This window comes from Mobula birostris, chromosome 6 (assembly GCF_030028105.1).
Source record: "Mobula birostris isolate sMobBir1 chromosome 6, sMobBir1.hap1, whole genome shotgun sequence".
Taxonomy (NCBI): Eukaryota; Metazoa; Chordata; class Chondrichthyes; order Myliobatiformes; family Myliobatidae; genus Mobula; species Mobula birostris.
The window spans coordinates 47512618-47533138 of NC_092375.1; the positions used below are offsets into that span (position 1 = coordinate 47512618).

The 20521-nt window shown below is 41.2% G+C and overlaps 1 long non-coding RNA gene across 1 annotated transcript in view; it reads left to right on the forward strand.

Moving 5' to 3' along the window:
- LOC140199778 (uncharacterized) overlaps positions 1 to 13321 on the forward strand; it is a 50391-nt gene extending 37070 nt beyond the window's left edge. The window contains exon 3 of the long non-coding RNA XR_011886487.1: positions 11345 to 13321. This is a non-coding gene — a long non-coding RNA (uncharacterized lncRNA). The remainder of the gene's footprint in view (positions 1 to 11344) is intronic.
- The last annotated feature ends 7200 nt before the right edge of the window (positions 13322 to 20521 follow it).

A 20521-nucleotide genomic window follows, 5' to 3' on the forward strand; every position in this document is an offset into this window, starting at 1 on the left:
TCAAATTCCAGTTCTTACTTAAAGCAAGACCTTCGTCTTTGTTAAAATTCTTTTCCTCTAGTTTTCTTTCAATGGCTTCCTTCACCAGGAGATCCCAAAAGCCAGTGGCACTGCACAGCAGTCAATCCTGTGGCCATTGTGAATGCAATGATCTTCTACCACAGATTTCTCCAGGTAACCCAAACAGATACACCTCCTGTGTACCATGCATCCCATCTGGCCGATAAACACTGCTCTGCTTTCACAGGGAATCCTGTAAACACCGGCTGACCTGAGTCTCAGATCAGCTTTGACCTGTGTGTGCTGTGACCATTAAAACAGCTCCTCTGCAGACATTACTAAGCTGATCTGTAATCCACTTGTGACTGCCATCCACTGGAGTGGTGGCCCTGAGCTTCCTGGGTCTGGACTGCTGATGAACGATGGGTCATTTAGATGGAGATACTCGAGACAGAACAGTTGGCAGGACCAGTCTATCAAAGTGTAGCAATATGTTTGGCTCTAAAGTGATCTTAAGCACTGACATCTACAACCAGGAAACTGTGTAACATCTTATCGTTTACACTTCTGAATGCTTCAGGCAGGAGCAGCCTACAGGCAAGTTCTCAGATTCCTCACCACCTGCTGTCAGAGCATCTTAGAAGTGATTTGACAGTCCTTATTGGTAAAGGCTTTTGTGCCAGTGTGCTGGAGAAGGCAGGTGAGCAACATGGGATAAAGTTAAGCAGAATCAGGCAGTATTTCCCAGGATTTTACCTGGTTTAGTGGGCGTGTGCTATCACAGAGGCTGTATAACCTTGGATTGTTTTCTCTGGAGCACCAGAGACTGAGGGGAGATCTGATAGAGGTTACAAGGTAGGCATAGATAGAGTGGACAGAAAGTTTCCCGGGGTTGAAATGTCTAATGCTGGAGGGCATGTATTGAAGGTGAGAGGGGCAGGCTCAAGGAGGATGTGAGGGTAGCCTTTTCACTCAGAGAGTCGTGGCTGTCTGGAATGCGCTGCCTGGTATGGTGGTACAGGCAAATGCATTGGAGGATTTTCAGAGATGTTTGTATAGACACATGGATGTGAGGAAGATGGAGGGATATGGACATGGTGTAAGTACGAGGGGTTTGTGTTTGGGTGCTTTTGATTTGCCTTTTAGCACAACATTGTGGGCCAAATGGCCTTTACCTGTGCTGTAATGTTCTAAGTTCTACGCTCTATTCAAAGCAGATGCAATCTGTCGGGCATTCCCTCACCCCCTTACCCCAAGTCCATGATACCTACATCCAGTGACAGGAAGTGCATCGAGTCTGCATCGTGCAGAGTTTGGTGGTCTGGTACCTTTTCTTCACTACAGCAAGGCTGATAACCAATCTTTCTTACTCGTGTTAGAATTGGGTGGCTCTGAAATGAAGCTACTCAACAGCAGTACTAACTCACTCCGTAGATACTGCCTAACCTATTGAGTATTTATGCTGTTCCACTCTATTGCAGCTTTCCACAAAATGGCTGTCTTTTGTATTTCACAGTTCCTCTCAAAAGGATAACAGCATGAAATTTCACAAAGTCCCCCAGCCCCTGACAACCCTGTGATCTCAGTCTCTGAGGCTGACATGAAAGAATGTCAGGAGAGCGAATCCACAGAAAACATCTGGCCCAGACTGGGTACCGAACACCTGCGGTAATCAACTGACTAGTATGTTTACAGGCATTTTGAACCTCTCTTTTCAGCAGTCTGAGCTACCCGTCAGCTTCAAGCAGGCCCCAAGAAGAATGTGGTAACCTGCCTCAATGACTATCATCCAGGAGCACTTACATCCACTGTGATGAAGTGCTTCGAGAGGCACATCAACTCCTGTCTGAGGAGTGACCAGGATCCTCTCCAATTTGCCTACCATCATAACAGGTCAACAGCAGATGCTGTTTCATTGGCTCTTCATTTGGCCCTGGAGCACCTGGACAATGAAAATGCATATGTCAGGATGCTCTTCATTGACTACACCTCAGGATTCGATATAATCATCCCCTCAAAACTCATCACTGAACTCCAGGACCTGAGCCTAGGTACCTTCCTATGCAACTGGATCTTCCATTTCCTCACTAACACACCCCATTTAGCACAGATTAGCAGCATCATCTCCTCCAAATTCACCATCAGCACAGGTGCATCACGAGACTATTTGCTTTACTCACTTTATACCTATGATTGTGTGGTTAAGTACATCCCTGATGCCATATTTAAGTTTGCTGCTGAATAAAAGTTGGGGATGAATCAGCATAGAAGAGGGAAATGGAAAATCTGACTAAGTGGTGCCACATCAACCATATCCTACACTGAAATTCGCTTTCTTGCAGGAATTAACAGGTAAAATAAAGAAATACAATAAAATTTACAAAAAACTATACATTAACATAGAATGATCAATAGCCAATGTGCAAAAGAAGAAAGCCGTGTAATTAAAAAACAATACTAAGAACATGAATTGTAAAGAGTTCCTGAAAGTAACTCTGTAGGCTGTAGAATCAGAGTTGTAGTGAGTGAACTTATCCAGGCTGGTTCAGGGGTCTGATAGTTCTTGGGTAATAACTATTCCTGGACCTGGTGGTGTGGGACCTAAAGCTTCTGTATCTCCTGCTTGATGGTAGTAAAGAGAAGACAGCATGGTCTGGATCTTAGGATTCTTTGATGATTGATGTGTCATGGTCCAGATCGGGGTCCTTTTAAATTTAGCTTGTTTATGTTACGATCCGGACCGTTGATTCCCTGTTTTCCCATGTCCCTCAACTTTGGTGATTAGAGGCAATTAACACTCGGCTGAACCGGTAGTTTATAGTCTCCAGCTTTCAGCCGTTCGGTGCGGGAGCATTTGCAAAGTCACCAAGGTACGGCGTGCCGATGTCATCTGGCCGGAGGAAGCCTAGTCTCCGCCCGAAACGAGTGCCGGTAATTCGCCTCTCCTCACCGGAACAACCTTGTCAAGTTACCTAGCCAAAGCGAGCCTGCAAAGTTTCCTTACCAAGGTGGGTCCGTCAGTTTACCCGCCGGAGGGAATCAAGAACCGCTGTCTACTGTTCCTGGGCCGAGTCGAGAGCTTGTCACTACCCGGAGGCTCCAAGTCAAGTCCTGGCTCTGGGGGCATTCAAGTACCACGTCAAGTCCTGTCCCTGGTGGCATTCAAGCGCCAAGTCAAGTCCTGGCCCTGGCGACATTCAAGCACCAAGTCAAGTCCTGGCCCTGGCGGCTTTCAAGCACCAAGTCAAGTCCTGGCCCAGGCGGCTTCCCAGTTCTGAGCCAAGTCCTGGCCCTGGCAGTCTGTGATTCCTGTCCTACCCCTTGTCTGAATCTCTTCTCTGCCCCTCTCACTTCTAGCCCTCGTCTGCAGCCCCCACCTGCACTTCGGTCTAGTTCCATCGCCAGAGCTAGATAGATACTGTCCGGTGTTCATTCTTGTTGGTCTTGTCTTGTCTTGTCCTCGCCCTGTGGGGTAAGTCAGGCCATCTTGCCGTTGCCCCGCGGAGGGTCATGAGTGCTGGCCCTATGTCCTGTACCCAAGGAGGGGTCCCAGCTCTCTGTTCTGTGTGCGAGTCCCGGCCCTATGGCCTGTACCCAAGGAGGGGTCCCGGCTCTCTGTTCTGTGTGTGAGTCCCAGCCCTATGTCCTGTACTCAAGGAGGGGTCCCGACTCTGTGTTCTGTGTATGTGTCTATGGTTCCATGTACCTGCTCTCCCGAGACTGAGGCTATGTGTTCCCATGTTCCTCCTCACCCTAGCCCATGTCATGTCCATGCCTGGTTCTGGGGTCCGAGCCCGAGGCAAGACCCAGGTACTGGGTCCTTGCCCAGTCTCTGGCTTGGAGTCCATACCCTAGCCTCTTCACGTCTCCGTTAGTTCTGGGAGCCGATTCCGAGTCCAGCCTAGTCGTAGTCCTGAGTCCTTGTCCAGTTTGCTATTTCCTTCTCCTGCCTAGCTCTCCTGGTATCGAACAATAAACTAAATCTAAGTAACCTCACAAGATGTGTCTTGCATTTGGGTCCACCCTTGCTCCCTATGCCCCCACTATTGTGACAGGATGCTGCTTTCTTGTGGCAGTGCTCCTTGTAGATGTGTTCAATAGTGTAGAAAGCTTTGCCTGTGATGGACTAGACTGTATCCACCACTTTCTGTAATCTTTTCCATTCCAGGATATTGATGTGACCAGGCTGTGATGCAACAAGTTAGTATTCTTTCCTCTGTGCATCTATAGAAGTCAAAGTTTTTGGTGACATGCCGAATCTTAGCAAACTTCTAAGAAAGTAAGGGCACTGTTGTGCCTTTTTTATGATGGTGCTTACACATTGGTACTAGGAGAGAACCTCTGATATGATGATGTCAAGGAATTTAAAGCTCCTGATCCTCTTCAATCCCAACCCCCTCAAGAGGACTGCCTCATGAACCTTCAGCTTCTTCCTCCTGTAGTCGATAAGTATCTGTTTCAGTGTACAAGGCTCACATCCTTTATGATCCTTGTCTCTGCATTAAAATGTCATCAATTATCATCAAATTATCATCTACCCTGTATGACATCACTGTAGTATTCAATCATCACTACAGATTTGCATGTACCTAGTTTCAGGAAGTATGCCAACACCTCACAATGTGCCTGATTCAACATAAAATTATCCTGATATACTCGCAAATTTTTGGCAATGGATTCATAAAAAATCAGTAGACAAATTTTACTTTGTGTTTCACCAATAACTAAAAGGCTGACTGAAATCCATAATTATGCAATAATATTATATTATACATGAAGATTTATGGTCCCATTTTCTAAAGTAAAATATAATTTCTCCACGTTTCCTTGTGCATACTTTTTATTTTAAATTATATTAATTATTTTAAATTGAAGAATTTCAGACTTGTATGCTTTGGTTAATAAAATGAACCTTTGAATCCATTTGCTGTCTGAAAGGTCTTAACGGTCTATTCATATGATCACTAATACTTCCTTCCACATTTACCTCTCAGGCAACATGAAACTTTGTATTGGATGTTGCTGGGAAATATCAACAGTGGTGTGCCAAGTGATCACATTTCTCTGACTACGTATCAACAAACTTGTGATTCAAACTTGTGATTCCTATGCAAACATGGAACAACTAAGTTTAGCACCTGGTCTTATGCTGGGTTCTACCTGCTAAACCCACTCTGTACAATTGTGAAGTTACTGCTTTACCTTCAACACCCTATAAAGGAATTTAGAATGAATGTAATGGTGCTCTTAAATAGTCATTGTTGCTTTAGAAATTTGGCAGAACCATGACTAGTAAAGTTACCTAAAAAACTTAATTCCTATAAAATATGGTGTACGATAAATGGGTTTAATGTCAAAGTCCACTAAAAAAATAACTTACTGAAGCCCTCATTAAAATTCTACAGTAACACAGAAGCTTTTAATTAGTAATTAGGTTTACTGATTTCTTGGCCACACTACATGGAAGGGTAAATGGTCCACATAACAGGAATAGTAGAATAATCAAGGTTTAGAATTAATTAGAAACAATGTTGTGAAATAGGCCACCTTACCCTGCTTATGTTTATTCACATGAGCAATGGTCCTAATCCTTTGTACCTGCCTCTACCCTTGATATCTCATGGAAAGGACTACATTCTTGGGAAGCACATTCCAAGTACGGACAAAAGCCCCTCCCTTATATCCCCTCTAAACTTTTTTCCCTCGTTGTAAGTCTATGTCGTCTTGTCAGCTCTGTAATGGGACAAGGTTTTCTGCAGTTTATCCTATCTACATCCCTCATTATTTTATATACCTCAGTCGCGACCCCTCTAAGCTTTCCCCCGTTCCATGGAGGACAGAGCTAGCTCTTTCAGACTTCCCTCATAACTAAAATTCTCCATCCCAGTCAACATTGTGATGAATCTGCTCAGCACTCTGCACAATGCTATCACTCATTTTCTGCAGTGTTGCACCTAGAAGTGCATACTGTTGTCCAGTTGAGGGCAACACTTGTAAAAGTGGAACATAAGCTTGCTGCTTTGGTATTCCATGCCCTGGCTAATCAAGGCCAGTAATAAAACAGAAAAAGCTGGAAATGTTCAACAGGTCAAGTAGCTTTTGTGGAGAGAGTTGACAATCTGACATAAAGATATTGACCTCTCTTTTTCCTTTCCATGGCTGCTAATTCAACTGCTGAACGTTTTCAGTAATTTCTATATTACATCTTATAAATTCCAGTCCTGCCCTCTCTCAGCAGGCTTTCGGAAGAAGTTACTAAATTTAATTTCAACCTTTTATGCTGAGATTCTGTTAAACTTATTGACAACTATCTTAGCAAAAGCGATTCTTCCAGCCTCCAAATCCATTTGTGATTTGTTAATTGTAGCCCTGTTCTTCATCTGTTACATGGAAGTAGTTACTATAAGGCCATAAGACATAGGAGCAGAATTAGGCCATTTGGCCCATCGACTCTGCTCAGCCATTTAATCATGGCAGATCCTTTTTTCCCCTCCTCAACCCCACTCCCCAGCCTTCTCCACATAACTTTTGATGGTGTTTCCAATCAAGAACCTATCAATCTCTACCTCAAATGCACCCAAACGACCTGGTCTCCACATAGAAGTAGTTACTACTATGGAAGTAGTCTGCTTTCGTGTATGTTACTCTTGCCTCCTAATATTTTAAAGTTCTAAGTAAAGTTGTTTTCCCTCCATCTACCTTATCACCTCTGAAATTGTCCTTAAATTCCTGATGGTGTGCTCTGCTGCCCTGCAGTACTGATCCCACTGGAGCAGTGGTTTTCTAGGGTAACCCAAGCACCCAATTTTGTTACGGGAGGAGTAGCTGTCAGTAGTTAATTTTCCCCCTTTTATTTGTGGACAGGCAGCCTCTACTGGCTCAGTCCCTTACCAAATATCCATAATCTAAAGACATCAGATTCCGCCAGGTCCCTCCTGCTAACTAGTGATTCTTCCAGTCTCTCACTTGAATTCAGTTGGAAATTTGGCAGCCAGAATTCATTCTTTTATGTATCCTTGTAAAAAATATCAATGATATTTAGGAAGCATGTTACCCAAAGTGTTTTCCCTAAATCTGTAGTGTTTCTTTCTAAAATAGCATTTACTTGATAAACTTTTCATTGTGCTGCTCACTTATGATTTAAGAAAGAACGTTTTTCTCCCGTTTATAGTCTATGGTTCTCTAACCTTCATCCCTTTCACCTATTTTTAAAATTACCTTCAAATTGCTTTTCTTAACCCTACTACTTAACTAAATAATGATTTATTTTAATTATAAGTATTAGTTAAAAAAGTAGAACGCTAAGAAAAGAAATTTGCAGCATCTTAGGTACAGTTTGAAATAACCTTATAATGCATACATAGCACTGAAAGACAGAATGAAGATCCAGTACTTGCAGTAATTACATATCCTACAGGAATGGCAATTACTCTGAATTGTGATACCATATGGAGACAGATTGTGGTGCCATTTCAGACCAAAAGAAACCCTGTTTTATTTTGAAATAGTTTTCCTAAGGAGATTTTTAAACATGTTCTTAGACTTCTTAGTGCAAAATATTGCGTAGACCCAAGAATAGTGAAGTGGATGATTACTATAATGGGCTATAAGCGTAAATCTGTCATAAAAGTCATTAGGATATGTGAAGTGGAAACATAATCAGGCAGGGCATTCCACTTTCAAACGCACTGGAGTCCATCAAAGGATATTTCTGGAGGTTTCAGAAAAGGAATTCATTTAGAATTAACTCAATGTTTACTTTCTTGTTAATATTTCTGTTGTGTTCTTAATATTTCACTAATATTTGAGTAATATTGTAAATACGCAATAGGACATATACAAAGAGAATTTTGGGCAGGCAAAAATAAATGGATTGGACAGGGAAGAGAAAAAGACAAGAAGTTAAGTTGCAGTTTTAAAAATAACACCAATCTGCATGCTGTTGACGAAAAATGAGCACAGGACTGACTAGCCTTGAGAGTTACAATGTGAAAACTAACAATAGATAAGCATTATGGCTTACACCAGAAGTGAACAGTAAGTTAATTAAAATGGAATTGGACACTGGTTTCACTGTTTCTGTCACTCAATGAAATGAGTCTGAACAGCATTTCAGAGATACTGAACTGAAGCCTCAGATATCCAGCTAAGAACCTATACTGGAGAAAAGACATCTCCAGTGGGAATGATATTCGTAATAATGACATACAACAATTAACAAGCCACATTGGGGTTGTATGCGGTACAGTAAAAGCAAAAGGACCAGCATTGTGGGGCCACGAATGGCTGAGACCACTAAACCTTGATTGGAGATCCATCCACTATTTGCATGCCACGTCCCTGCGATAGAGTCAACCAAAAGCAAACTAATAAAAGGTTCTAGATGATGCCACAGCAGTATTCAACAATGGTATTGGAAAATTCTAACATATCAAAGGTAAAATAGTGTTAAATGAAATTGCCACACATCAGGTTCAGTATGGTTCTTTGTACCATCCGTGATAAAGTTGTCAAAGAGCTAAATTGCATGGAAGCTGAAGAAATTCTTTCAAAGCCTGAGTGGAACCCATGGGTAATGCCAGCGGTCCCAATAGCCAAGAAGAATGGGTCTGTCAACATCTGTGGTGATTTTAAGGTCGCCATAAACCCAGTACTGAAAGTAGATCAATACTCCCTGCCCAAGATAAAGGGACCTTTGAAAACCTTTCTGGAGGAAAGCTCTTCAGCCAAGTGGTCTTAGCTGAGGCCTACCTACAAAATGAGACAGAAATAGAGCCCAAAGTGTTTCTCACCAAAAACACTCACTAAGGGCTTTACTGCTATACTAGGCTTATTTTTGGAGTGGCATCTGCACCGGTACTCTGGCAGAAAGCTATGGGCCAGGTGTTGCAAGGTTGCCCAGGCACTCGGTGTTACCTGGATGAATCATTTGAGGAAAGCAGAGTCAATTGTTAGAGAGGATAATTTGTCATTGCTGTCAGAACCACTTCCTGCAGTCCCAGAGTCAATTCCTACAACCACCACAGAGGCGGCCCCAGAACCTGTGATTGTTTCAAAGCCACAAGTCTCACCTGCCAAACAGAGTGATCCCCTTGTCAGGAAAGATGTTATCCCACATAAGTAAGAAATCTCCACAGCAATTAAAATGAAATGTTTAGGCCTGAATGGGACCATATAAAATTTACTATGCTATGGATGTCTATTTAGTGGTTGTATTATATAGTGCACTGTATATATATGTGTGTGTGTGTGTGTGTGTTAGCCTGTGTGTCTGTGAGTGTGCACATGTGTGTGTGTGTTTGTGTGTATATAAGCTGAGATGCATTCTACTGTACATTGAGTTTGAGTTAATGGCTACACTGGAAGGAGTGTTGTGTATTTAATTCTTCAATAATACTTGAGTAATATTGTAAATATATTGTTTGATCAAGCATTCTTGTTCATTTAGATTAGATTATGAGGACACGCAGTCCTCTTTTATCGTCATTTAGTAATGCATGCATTAAGAAATGATACAATATTCCTCCGGTGTGATGTCACAGAAACACAGGACAGACCAAGACAGAAAAACTAACAAAAACCACATAATTATAACATAGAGTTACAACAGTGCAACAATACCATAACTTGATGAAGAACAATCCATGGCACAGTAAAAAAGTTCAACGTCTCTCGAAAGTCCCACATCTCACGCAGACGGGAGAAGGAAGAAAACTCTCCCTGCCATGCCCGACCACAGTCCGACTCTGAGTCGTCCAAAAACTTCAAGTTCTGATCAGCCCTCTGACACCGAGTACTGAGCACCATCTCTGCCGAACGCTTCGACCCCAGCCTCAGCCACCAGCAGCAGGCAAAGCCGGGGATTTTGGGGCCTTCCCTCCGGAGATTCTCGATCGCACAGTAGCAGCAGCAGTGAACTGGGCATTTCAGAAATTTCTCCAGATGTTCCTCTGTGCCTTCTCACATCTGTCTCCATCAAATCAGAATTGTCCACAGGATCCTACTTACAAGTACGATATCATTTCACCAGAGAGCAGCACGCTGCATCGCGCCACCATCTTCTCCTCCTGCCTTTTAAATTATTATTTAAATAATTCACTAAGGGTTATATGTAAAAGTACATGAATGGCATACGTCATCATGTTACCACATCATAAGTGAAAACAAAACTAAGATACGCTTTCCTGGCTCCATGAATCCTTTCAATTAGTTTTATGTTTTGGAGTTATAAAACATAACAACTTCCCATTCAGCAGGTTATTATATTCTGACCTGTAACATTTAGGTATAAATTTTTTGGAAGTAATGAATCAGCAACATGCAGATTTGCAGAAGTCTTAGTACTTTTTAACCAGGACCAAAAACCTAAATGATCATACAAATTTTTCTTGTTTGCTTAGGTTCATGCAGGTTCCAAGATTATGTCTGGTGATCAGAATTTCTGGGAACAGTTCTACATATCACACTCAAGAAGCTTAGTTTTGTTTGTTTAAGAGTGGTTTATGTAAATGTAATGCCTTCTTTCAGATGGTTCATTTTTTTTCTCTGGTATGCTGTTCTGCTCTGTGTTTGTTGCTTGTTCGGGTTACTGTTGAAGATAAGAGATAGGCCAATTGTATCCCATCCAATTAGGATGGCTAGATTTAGGGGAGGTTTCTCTGGTGAGGGACACTAAGGTTGTGCTTGGGGCTTTGTTGGGGGAGAAGAGAGAAGACTAGTTACTAACCCTTTAGTCAAATTAAGAATTATAACGCCAAAACTTTTAATTGTATGTGGTGTGCTCTCTGTTACTTCGTGGTACTTTTTTGTAACAGGGTAACAAATCACACAGCATCCACACAAACCGAGGGATTTGGGGGGCTTGCACTTCAATCTCCCACATTTGGCGGGACCAGAGACAGCTTTCCCTAGACTTACACAGCTGACGGAACCAGTGTGTTACATAAATGCTGTCATCCCATCCTGAGCTAATAAATGGGAAATCTTTCAAACTTCCCTCTTGCGATTAGGATGGCATGGCAGCATAGTGCTGTGCAGTGCCAGTAATCACCGAGCAGAGTTTGATTACTGCCCCTGCCTGCAAGAGGTTTGTACGTTCTCCCCATTACTACACGGACTTGCTCCAGGTTTCCTCCTCATTCCAAAGATGTCCGAGTTAGAGTTAGTAAGTTGCGGCATGCTAAGTTGGTACTGGAAGCATGACAACACTTGCAGGCTGCACCCATAATCCTCACTGATTTGTTTTGACACAAATGATGCTTTTCCCTGTATGTTTCGATGTTTTGAAGTACATGTAAGTGACAAAGAAAAATTCATCTTTTTTCTTTCTTTCTTTGCTATCTAGAACTTCTGCTGGAACATACTGTGCAGCGCTCTGGGTGCCAAGAGAGGAAAGGCAGTTGCCATATTGGGCAGAGCCCCCAGACAAACTATATCTCATTCCACACAACAACACTGAAGGCTGTTGGCATCTGTAGAACAAAACCACAGGATCTGAAAGAATAGGGGTGTGTAAGTTGCAAGGTAGTGTCCATTCAAGACGACAGCAAGTGTGGCTATTCTATATTGGGTCTCATCGACATACGGGAGACCGCACCTGCCCCTACACCTCCTCCCTCACTGCCATTCAGGGCCCCAAGCAGTCCTGCCAGGTGAGGCGACACTTCACCTGTGAGTCTGTTGGGGTCATATACTGTATCTGGTGCTCCCGGTGTGGCCTCCTGTATATCGATGAGACCTAACGTAGATGGGAAGGCCATTTCGCCAAGCACCTGCTCTCCATCAGCCAGAACAAGTGGGATCTCCCAGTGGCCACCCATTTTAATTCCAGTTCCCATTCCCATTCCGATATGTCCATCCATGGCCTCCTCTACTGTTGCAATGAGGCCACACTCAGGTTGGAGGAACAACACCTTATATTCCGTCTGGGTAGCCTCCAACCTGATGGCATGAACTTTGAGTTCTCAAACTGGTCATGGCCCCCCAGCTCTCTCCCCATCCCCTTTTCCCTCTCTCACCTTATCTCCTTGCCTTCCCATTGCCTCCCTCTGGTGCTCCTCCCCCTTTTCTTCCTTCTATGGCCTTCTGTCCTCTCCTGTAAGACTCTCCCTTCTGCAGCCCTGCATCTCTTTCACGAATCAACTTCCCAGCTCTTTACTTCATCCCTCCCCCTCCCAGTTTCACCTTTAACCTCGTGTTTCTCTCTTTCCTCCCCCAGCTGTTAAATCTACTCCTCATCCTTTTTCGCCAGTCCTGCTGAGGGGCCTTGGCCTGAAATATTGACTGTACTCTTTTCCATGGATGCTGCCTGGCCTGCTGAGTTCCTCCAGCGTTTTGTGTCCGTTGCTCGGTTATTTCTCCTTCAGCTTCAATAACATCACCATCATTAGGCTCATCAGCATCAACATCTTGGGGCAGAAGCTTAACAGAACGACCCCTCAGGACATTTCCACTACTTGAAAAGCTCATGGAAAAGCCTGACGTTGGCCTGAATAAGTGAAGCGACAACAATATTTTACGCAGATTAAAGACATCCAATATTGAATAGTTTGCTCTATTTACTGTCCCAAGAGCAGGTTAACTATGAAATCTTACCCGTGCACGATATGTGACTGGTACACAATTCAGGCCATCTTTTCATCATTAGCACCAGGCCAGACACTGGAACAGCGTTATTACAGAAGCAATGTCACCTGATGGAGTGGCCCAGAATCACGCTCTTGACGGACCGCTGACGAATCACTCTCTTGAGGCATCCGGAAAATGGTAATTATTAAGGCACATGAGAAGAATTATTTTTATATTTTCCAGAAATAATTTTTTTCTAAGTAATACCCTGAGAATGGGCCTTGCTTTACTGTTTAATCAAGCATTTCAAAAAATCAATAAATAAAGGATAAATTTCTGTAAGAAGAACAGACAACAGGAGTTTCCTTAGCAAGAGCTGTCCCACCAGCAGCCAATTAACTGTAATTGGAGCTAATCAGGAAGGAGTTAACTTTTTACTTTCATCAATACAGAAGGATAGGAGTTCTGCCTGGTTAGTGAGCTGTTTAAGCTTGCTGTGCAGATGTCTTGTCTTTGTGACTGTGAAAGGAATTTATGGAATTACATTGATCGTTGTTTAGTGCTGGCATGGTGATGAAGCTGTAAAGTATGCATTCAAACTAACAGAAACCCAGCCCACCTCAATGATCGAAACTACTCCCACGCATGTTTAACCTGTGACTTACAATCGTGGGAAAACCTCCAAGGCCTTAAGCTGCATACCTGTTGATAAAAGAAAGTTATATGTTCAGGGGAGTGCAGCTTTTTCACATGTTAAGCAAATAAAGCATTTTAAATTAGCTGCATCTGCGCCTACTTTATAAGAAGTGATCATAATGACATGCTCCACATAGTTATTAATTTTAAGATATTCAGTAACAAAATCCTTAAACTTAAGGCATTCAGTTGCATGACTCCACCAGTTTGACTTTCAATTGTCACAAAACATCTTGAAGAAGAAGAGGGGAAAGTAATTGCAGTTTCTATCTGGCTCATTCACTCAGAGGTCTAAAGCATTCCCTGCCTGCTCCTGATTAAGCAGCAGCAGAGGTTATACTAAATTAAATTAAAATAACTTAAATGTTAACTACCCTCCCAGGGTAGTCCTGGCTCTCCTTGCTAACTGATGAGAACTCTGACCTTCAGAAGGCAGATTTTTTAAAATATAATCATTGTTTAAAGTAAATGCAACCCAAAGCAATCTGCTATTCTTGGTATCACAACCATAACTAAGACCTATTCCTCAGGACCTTTGTTACACCTTTAGGTGTATTTCCCGGGTGTTCAGTTATCAGATTCATTCTGCTCCAGCAATGGAAATATTTCTCCAAGTCAGCCAGATGAGCAAGGTGCTCTTTCCCAGGTTCTGTCTGTAGGAGGTGAGATGAGTGGGTCAAGGTGAGTGGTAGCAGGTAAATGCAGCAGGACTTCTGTTTCAGCGAAAATTCGCAGTGCAGCATTAATAGTTAAATAATTACTCAACTTGTTTCAAGAAAGCATACCCACCCTAACCACATATGAATGGGTGTATCAGATATACATGCCCTGAATTCCACCCACATCCACCTATGGTACTTTATAAGATTCCCATAATTGTCCTTTTATATATAAAGGTACAGCATGTAACTATTTTCTTTCCCATTACCTACCTTGTTGCCTAACTTTTACGTTGTCAACTGCTATTATGTAGAATAAATCCTTCCATTTACAGTACTACACCAGTATCATTCTTATTAGTCCGTGGCTAGCAGATACATTGTCTTCCCTGTGTGTACCCCACCCCTCCTCCCCATCGCATAGTTTGTTACATAGTACATGGAAACAATGAGGGAAATGCCATTTGTGCAAGGGATCCGCTCTTACTCCCTTTGTCAGAAAAGAACAAGAGATCTGAAATAGTGTGACTAGATAGAAGGAGAAGAGAGAACAGGTGCTTTTAGCAGGTTACTTTATAGTGATTAGGGACATTAGAAAACAGGTCAAGCTATTTTCATCTTCAATGATATCTTACACCAAATTAATACAATTGTGTTCATTAACTTAGTGGCTGCCTGATGGCTTTGGCAGGTGAGGATTGATTATGAAAATGTCATAGTATTACAGGATGACAACAGGCTGCTACGCTTGCCCATCGCAGTGAGAAAGTTAAACGGGCGATGGAAGCAGACAGAAGATTGGATGGTGGAGAACATTAGGTCTTCCGTCTGATTTCAGAAGACAGAATGAAAAAGTAACATGAAGACAAATATTAAAACACAGCTAGGGGAGAAAAAAATGGTTTCACCATTCCAGGCAGTGTTTCTAGTAATTGTGTCGGTTCTGGACCACTGGACAACACAAATCAAATGGCTATCAATACAGGAAGATGTATGAAAAGATTTAATTTCTTGAGGGTAGGTAGAGGAGGTAACTCCTTACACAAGGAGTGAGTGCGATGATTCAGAAAAGGTCTGATCCATGAGAGTTGTTGTCAGAGATGAATTACACGGTCAATTGTGTCTTGCTTTCTGTACCCACTTGCACTGTGTAACCTCTGTAGAGTTTGCATTGGACTGCAAAGCTACACGATCCGCAGGCAGTGATAGCAATGATGTGTGGCTTTTGCCCATACTCACTGTGACTAGGGGGTTGCAAGCATTTATTGCAATAAGCTGGATCCACTTAACCCTCTATTTGATGCAGTGATGTGGGTTTCATCGCTATCATAAAGTGATCATTTTTAAATTGTAGTTACAGATCTCCACTGAAACAGCAAACATCAGCTTTTGGATTTATAATGAAGAAAAGTAAGATATTTTTTGCTTTTAGCATAAACTAGTAACAGGAAATAGTCTTAGACTAATTATTTTCATATATGATTTCTTTTCATAAATTCTTCCTCTATGTTTTCTTATTTTCATTGAATCTGCTTTATATCTCCCTGAGAGATATAATATTGAAGGCAGTATTCCGGGTAAATTCCTTTTAATTCATGCACCAAAATGTGTGAGAGAAAGATACCGGTGACTCTGTCCCATACATTCAACTTCACCCAAACCCCTTCAGAAAAAGGAGTTTGGTATCTGTGAATACCAGTCAATGTGTGATCATGTACTTAAGGCATTAAGGCTTAGAGTTAATGAGCGAGCAACAGAATCTTGAATTTCTTGAATTGTGATCAAAGGCCATTGACCTGAAACATTAACTCTGTATCTCTTGTATCGGGTGCTGCTTTTACTGCTTTGATTTCAGGTTTCCAGCAACTTCAGCATTGATTTTGGAGTACTTAAAGTTTCCCTTTTCACCATATGTTAAAAGATAGTGAATGCCATTGCTGGGGAAACAGAATTTTGTACTATCATGGCCAGTGTCAGATCAGACATAGTACAGGTTAAATACCAAAAAAAAAAGTGAATCCTTCCTCTCTGCTTCCTGAATGTAACTTTTCCCCACTCTCATGATTGTCCTGCGCATTGTTCTCGGTGTGTTTCTTTTTCCATACCAGCATTTGGGGCCGTTCTGTTCTGCCAAGTCCTTCGAGTCTCTATGGACATGCTTTATTTTGATTACTTAAATCTTAAAACAATTGTAAAAATTGCAGGTTGATTGTAATGTGAATTCATTAAAACATGAAGTAGTTAAATTGCATTGGCTTAATACATTCTTTGATAGACCAGTGGGAGTACTCTTTGTGCCTATGCAGAGAGTTGCTTATCATTTTCCACATTATTTCTGTTATACTTGAGGAATTCTGTGCTTTATCTTTAAATCAATTTTCCGTATCACTGTTAACCACAAGCCCATTCCTCAATTTTCCCACCCCTGAAATACTAGTACAAATTTCAAATAAGATTATTTAGAAACTTCACATTTCTTAATAGAACAGATTACTTCTTGAACATAGACGCTAAAATTTCAGAAGTTTCTTGAAAGGTAATTATCCAAAGCTTTAGGCTAAAAGAATGTTTTAGATGAACAAGCATTGAGATAGTTTTCATATTAATTACAGTAGGTATGCCTACATTTATTTCCAAACAGTAAGATACACGAAGAAATCAAAGATAAATCTAATTTTACCCAGGAAAGTATCTCTCAAATAGGTAAGCTCTTCAATGTGGAAAATTACAAGTGTCTCTTAGCATACAACAAAGAATACTCACATGGGTATGTCAAAGGATGTATTAAGTTAACTGTCTAATGTTTCACTAAATTAGCATTACAATTAAATTTCAAGTGTTGTAGATGGATTAAGATTGAAGATATCAAAGTAAACGTGTCAGTAAAGGGGCCAAGGACTTGTTAGAACAAAGCTACTCTAATTCGGAAGGAATGGTGGTCTCGCTCAGAAATTACACATAATGCTGGCATGGAAAATGGTAAAATAACGTACCACAGGGAGGGATATCATAAGACTGGTGAAAAGGTACATTTGGAAAACAGAGAGGAAGGGATTTTTATTGGTACTTTCTCTGTATTATATCTTCATAATGCTAACGCAAATAAAAAAAAGCGAAAATGACCTTCAAACTAGGAAAGCACACTTCTAAACACAACAACCAATTCTCATATATAAGCCAATGCTGGGTATACCAGAATTTTCAGCCCATCTGCAATCATGCAAATAGAAAATGTTGACATTGATTTTCTTATCTTTGAAAATGGAATAAAGAGAACTTGTTTTGATGAATGGTCTTCCACTAATTTAGATTTTGATACTGATTTGAGTCCAATTGCTAGCCAGACTGATTCCAAATCTGATTGAATTGTCAGACCTATAGTTGGTAATCCTCAAACAGGGACGAAGGGAAAGGAGAATTATCCTAATGTACATCAAAAATTGTTATTTCATGCAAAGTAAGATATGAAGATGTCCACTGTATAAATGTCTTCATCCTTCTTATCTAACAGAGGATATCCTGGAGCTGGAAAAATGGTCAAGGAGTGCCAAGTTCCATTCCTGTGCTAGTGGAAAATCAGGAGCAGAAATCTGCTAACTTATCCAGGACTTCTTTAACACCAAATCAGGAACCAATTTAATTTGCTCAACAAATAATGCGACTCTCTGCGAGTGAACGTTTGAATTTTTAGGCAACAATACTAGATACTTGAGTACCCCTGAATAGAGGGACATCAAAGAATTTAAAGAGCAGGATTTATTAAGCTGTGCTGCTATAGCAGAGAATCACTAGATTCTAGGCCTGATATAGAAACAAGTCCAGAACATTAGCTTGTTGCATCTAAAGAATTTTAAACCTCCTTCATTTATAATATTCCAAAATAGATTAACAGGTTAATTAGTGATAAGAAGACTACTAAAACTTCTTTCCAGTACTGCAGCAGTAGGAGTCTACAGTTCTAATGGATACAAATATCAAATTTTGCAGATTAACCAAATGGAAAAAGGGAACTTTTCATAAATGTTAAACTCAGTAAAATGATTTGTTTTAACTTGCTGTTCAAGTTTTAAAGCACTGATATGATCTCAGACAACATTGATATCAGTATAACAGAGGTAATTATTAAAAAAGGAAGCTAAAAGGAACAAATTCCTCAGGCCAGATGAAGGAGATAATACTGAATATCTGGGGGATACGCATTTGTCATCCTGAAGGAATAACTGGATAATGAGTCAGAAACAGCACCAGATATTTAAAATAATGCCTCGTCTGGGAGCATTGCCGTTCAGTCAATAACAAATAAAACAGGGAAATCCCTACTTAAAGGGAGGTTGGTTGAAAACCATTAGGGTGGAATGGAAATTGAAAATCTTACTCAATAAAATTCTTTCACATTTTTAAAAATGTCGCTGCTGAAGTTGTCATTGGGGTGTTGCAATACATAAAATCACAGAACTGTACCTGAATTTGACCATCATTGCTCATTGCCCAGAATAACCCCAAAATCTTGATAGCACAAATTCAATATGGTCTGGATCCTAGATATTTTGACCTTCAAGACTGTACTACTTTTAATGAAGAATCCTAAAATTGTCTATTGTAATTTTATTCTACAATTATAATTCCAATTTAAAAAATCTTATATATGAATATATTAAATATTATTTATAATTCTGTATGCATTAAATATTGCAATGGGTCCAACCAGCCAAACACAAGAACAGAAGAAAATAGAAATAAGAGTATGCCGCTTGCCTATCAAGTCTGCCCCACCACACAAGGTGATTATTGCTGATCTCGTTCAGGCATCTCCTGTACCATTTCCCTCGAGCCATGAATTCCATGATTTTTCAAAATACATCTTTAAAGCTCTCTGGCAATCGAGGTATCATAACTGCCTGGGGCCAAGAATTCTACATATTCACCATTCCATCACCTTTCTTTCTTCAAGTTTGTAATTATTGGATAAACTTTGAGGTGGTACTCATCAATGGCTACCTCTCTTTTATAATTACAGTGCTGAATTAAGTTCCTAATTAATTATGGCTTAAGATACTGATGCGAAACTAACTAAATCACCAAAATCAAAAGGACATTAATTACTTTTCTGTTGTTGAGATTTTCCTGGGTGCTGCAAAAGATTACAGAGTCTGTATGTCATTTAAGTCCTGTATTGTAATGGCAGGCTTTGTCTGAAAATCACAGTTTGGTGAATGTAACTGAATCTATAGCCTTTGCAATACTTGAAATCCACAATGTTTCTATGTGCATGTCCTATTATGGAATGACTTGTCTCTTAAATCCACATCCATTTTCCATTGTATATAGCAGCTCTACATGAAAGCTTATCTTAACAGTTAAAATGTTTAACATGCTCTTGTCAGTGGATGCTGCATAGCTGCAGTCTGAAGATCAAGATCGAACATCTGCCACATTTAATTCAAAAGGAGAACTGAAGCAGGCGTGGGACATTCCTGAACATGAGGCTTGACTCCATATTGTATTTTTTCAGCACCATGCCCATCTGTAGAAACTGTCCCACCTGTAATACCTGGTGAAGTGGTAGCTTTGCCCAAGGAAGTGGAGAGCTAACTTTAGCTATAATTAGTCAATGAGGGAGTTGTGCAGATGGAGGGTTAAGATGTCTGGAGTTGGGAATGATGAGTTCATGCTGCTTGACTGTTCCTACCACCGTGACCCTCAGTGCAAGCACAAATAACATATCTGCCCTTGTCAGGTGAGCAACTACTTCATATTCACAAGTTTTAGTCTGCTGATATACTAGCACTCCGTTCTATTTGAATTAAACAATTCAGCAAATTTTAGCCAAACCTCTCTCACCTTATCTCCTTACCTGCCCATCACCTCCTTCTGGTACTCCTCCTCCTTCCCTTTCTTCCACGGTCTTCTACCCTCGCCTATCAGATTCCCCATCCTCCAGCCCTTTATCTCTTTCACCCATCACCTTCCCAGCACCCCTTTCCCCTCTCCTGGTTTCACCTATCACCTACCACCTTGTACTTCTTCCTCTCCTCCTCACACCTTCCTACTCTGACTTTGACTTCCCGGCTTTTTCTCCAGTCCTGATGAAGGATCTTGGCCCAAAACATCGACTGTTTACTCTCTTCCATAAATGCTGCCTGGCCTGCCGAGTTCCTCCAGCATTTTGTGGGTGTTGCTATTAGCAGACCTGGTGGGGATCATCCCGCTGATTTGCCTTCCTGGCAGATTCTTTGATGTTCAGGAGAAGCAGATGTGCTTCATGTGGATGTTGCAAGCAGTACTTGTACATTCCCACCATTGCATTTGGCTCACTCTTTGCTTCGCCCTTATTGTCTGCAGAAATAACCCCCAGTGTTCCAACCTCATTGGAGAATGTTATGTGTCCCCCTGGTGCACTTGATCTCTGCAACAGTTTCTTTTTCCTCCGCCCCAACCTAACCTCACTTTGGTGCAACTGTATTTTAATCTGGAAGACGTCCTGGGCCTGCTGGCTTCAGGCTGAAGTTTCTGCTGAGGTTTCTGCCACCAGGCCTGAACTTGATCCATGTTAATACTAACCCTAAGGTCTTAAATTCCAGCTTTATGTTTTTCAAATG